Below are 3,649 nucleotides of genomic sequence, written 5' to 3' on the forward strand. Positions count from 1 at the left end.
ATTCCAGCGCCTGAGGCAGAGGCCATACAGCCATTCTCAGCGCCCAGGCCAATTTTGCTCCAATGGAGCCTTGGCTGTGGGAGGGGAAGAGAGAGACAGAGAGGAAGGAAAGGGGGAGGGGTGGAGAAGCAGATGGGCGCTTCTCCTGTGTGCCCTGGCTGGGAATCAGACCCGGGACTCCTGCACGCCAGGCCAACGCTCTACCACTGAGCCAACTGGCCAGGGCCTTTTGTTAGATTCTTGTGTCTTTCCAGCATGTCTTCATGCAAACAGAAGCAAATACAAAGCTAAATATTTATACTTATCACCCCCCTTTTTTGTGACAGAGACAGAGAGAGGGACAGACCGACAGGAAGGGAGAGAGATTAGAAACATCAATTTTTTGTTGTGGCACCTTAGCTTCTCATGAATTTCTTTCTCATATGTGCCTTGACAGGGGGGCTACAGCAGACAAAGTGACCCTTTGCTCACACCAGTGACCATGGGCTCAAGCTGGTGAGCCTTTCTCAAACCATATGAGCCTGTGTTCAAGCTGGCGACCTCGGGATTTAGAACCAGGGTCCTCCGCGCTCCAGTCCGACACCCTATCCCAATGGTAGTCAACCTGGTCCCTACCGCCCACTAGTGGGCATTCCAGCTTTCATGGTGGGTGGTAGCAAAGCAACCAAAGTATAAATAAAAAGATAGATTTAATTATAGTAAGTTGTTTTATAAAGATTTATTCTGACAAACAGCAAAGATCCAACATAAAGTACTTGGTAAGTAATTATTATTATATGCTTTAACTTGCTATAACTCTGCTTTATAAATTTTATGAAGTTACTTCCCTACTTTATAAATCACCATTACTGTGGAACCGGTGGGCGGTTAGAAAATTTTGCTACTAACAGAGATACAAAAGTGGGCAGTAGGTATAAAAAGGTTGAATACCCCTGCTGCGCCACCACCTGGTCAGGCAATACTTATCCCTTTTGTACACAAAAGGTTTACACTGATAGAATGCACTTTGCGACCTGGCTGGTTGGCTCAGTGGTAGAGCGTCGGCCTGGCGTGCAGAAGTCCCGGGTTCGATTCCCGGCCAGGGCACACAGGAGAAGCGCCCATCTGCTTCTCCACCCCTCCTCCTCTCCTTCCTCTCTGTCTCTCTCTTCCCCTCCCGCAGCCGAGGCTCCACTGGAGCAAAGATGGCCCGGGCGCTGGGGATGGCTCCTCGGCCTCTGCCCCAGCCGCTAGAGTGGCTCTGGCCGCAACAAAGCGACGCCCCGGAGGGGCAGAGCATAGCCCCCTGGTGGGCAGAGTGTCGCCCCCTGGTGGGCGTGCCAGGTGGATCCCAGTCGGGCACATGCGGAGTCTGTCTGACTGTCTCTCCCTGTTTCCGGCTTCAGAAAAATACAGAAAAAAAAGAAAAGAATGCACTTTGCTTTTTTGTCTCTGTTTTGGAGACCATCTTGTCAGTACATAGTCTCCTTGCTCTTAACAGGTGGCTCATATCCCAAAGTATGGATAGATCATCACTTGCTTAAAGGATCTCTTGTTGATTCTTACTTGAATTATGAGTAATCTTTGCTTCTAAAAACAAAGCTGTAATCAATAATCTTTTTTTAAAAGGATTTTATTCATTCTAGAGATGGGGGAGAGAGGGAGAGAGAGAGAGAAAGAGAGAGAGAAGGGGGGAGGAGCAGGAATCATCAACTTCCATATGTGCCCTGACCAGGCAAGCCCAGGGTTTTGAACCAGCAACCTCAGTTTTTCAGCTTGATGCTTTATCCACTGCGCCACCAGAAGTCGGGCTGTAATCAATAATCTTGTATTTACTTTCACATGGCAACAAGTATATTTTTAAGGAAAATTTCCAGCAGCTGGATAACTGGGTCAAAGAGTATATTATAAGATCCTACACATGCTATCAGTTCTGATATTTGCATTTGCACCAGCTAGCAGTAGATGGAAATGCCTATTTCCCCACAGCCTCTCCAACACAATTTCAACTGCTTGCTTGGGAGAACAACTGTGGCAACTCCTTGTCATTTTAAATGCGCATTTCTCTTATTCCCAGTGAGATTTCACACCTATTCTTCATTCCCACCTTCTTTTTTTCCCCATTGATTTTGAGAGAGAAGGGCACTCAAAGACAATGCTCTACCAGCCAGGGCTTCACTCCCACCTTCTTGAAATCTTGTCTTCCTATAGCTTTTCTGCCTTCATTCTCCTAATTTTGTAAGTTGTTTTTTGTACACACAATAATAATAATAATATGATGATGATGATTAACATTAACAGCCAACACTAATGGAGCAGGTGCCAGTGTGTGCCAGGTGTCTGGTAAGCTCTGTCATTGCATCATTTGACCCTCTCAATACAGTGAGGTAGGTATTATTTTCATCCCCATTTTATGAATGAAGAAAATGGGGCAGAGCTTTTTCCTGGTTTGCTATGGTCACATGCTAATAATCAAGAAACAGAATTGAAATCTACATTGGTGTGAGCCCTGTGAAGTCACCCTCTTTTTTTTTTTTTTTCCTTTTTACAGAGACAGAGAGAGAGTCAGAGAGAGGGATAGATAGGGACAGACAGGAACGGAGAGAGATGAGAAGCCTCAATCATTAGTTTTTCATTGCGACACCTTAGTTGTTCATTGATTGCTCTCTCATATGTGGCTTGACCCGCGGGGGCTACAGCAGACCGAGTAACCCCTTGCTCAAGCCAGCAACCTTGGGTCCAAGCTGGTGAGCCTTGCTCAAACCAGATGAGCCCGCGCTCAAGCTGGCGACCTCGGAGTCTCGAACCTGGGTCCTCCGCATCCCATCCAACGCTGTATCCAGTGCGCCACCGCCTGGTCAGGCCAGAAGGCGACTATTTTAAGTAGGGTGTTTAGGATCAGACTCACGAGGAGGTGACATTTCAGTTAAGGCCTAAACTGAGAGGATCTTACAATGAGAAAAAAGGCCCCGAGTGTTTGTGAGGTCAGTATGGCTGGAGGGAATGAGCTGAAAATGAGAGGCGGTTAAATAGAGAGGTCCTGCAAATCCTCTAGTTTGTGATCAGAACTGGCTTTCTTCTGAGCTAGAGGAAAGGGTGGGGGGGGGGGTGGAGCGAAGCGATGAAGTAGGGGGTGTAAGTGGTATACAGCCGAGGTTTTGGCGCCGCTCCATAGGGAGAGCTGGGGGGTGCCATAATGTCTCTATTTAAAGCGGCCTGGGAATCAGGTTTCAGCACTCAGGACAGCGCTCCGCACGTTGCCTGGAGACTAGGGAAGCTGCAGTTCTAGGGGTGGAGCCTGCGAAGGCGTCCTATTAGAAGCGGCGCGCGTGGCCCTTATCGAAGCTGCAACTGCTTCTACATAACAGCTATGGTCAAAAGCAGCTCAGAATTACAATTTTCCTTGACGGTCGCCGTTATGTTTGCTTTAATTTATTTGCAACATTTCAGGAAGAGTTAAAATAAAAGAAAAAGCGGCGCGCTCTGCGCACCCTATGGGAACGTGGCGTGGGCGTGGCCTGCAAAAGGGTCCTATAAGTGTTTGCAACGGCACGATAATTCTGAGGGCGAAATCACTAGGCGATGCCTATGATGTGCTTGTATTAGGAGCGGGGCCTGTTGATTGGGCATGGAAGAGGCAGGCAACGTGCACCCAGCGGGTCTAGGAGCC

The 3,649-nt window shown here is 48.0% G+C and overlaps 1 non-coding gene across 1 annotated transcript; it reads left to right on the forward strand.

The window, feature by feature from the left end:
• Window positions 1-3,307: 3,307 nt before the first annotated feature.
• Window positions 3,308-3,441, forward strand: LOC136389786 (small nucleolar RNA SNORA16B/SNORA16A family). Its single transcript, XR_010748359.1, has one exon. It is a non-coding gene; the product is annotated as a small nucleolar RNA SNORA16B/SNORA16A family (small nucleolar RNA).
• The last annotated feature ends 208 nt before the right edge of the window (window positions 3,442-3,649 follow it).

Source organism: Saccopteryx leptura, chromosome 1 (assembly GCF_036850995.1).
Source record: "Saccopteryx leptura isolate mSacLep1 chromosome 1, mSacLep1_pri_phased_curated, whole genome shotgun sequence".
Lineage (NCBI taxonomy): Eukaryota > Metazoa > Chordata > Mammalia > Chiroptera > Emballonuridae > Saccopteryx > Saccopteryx leptura.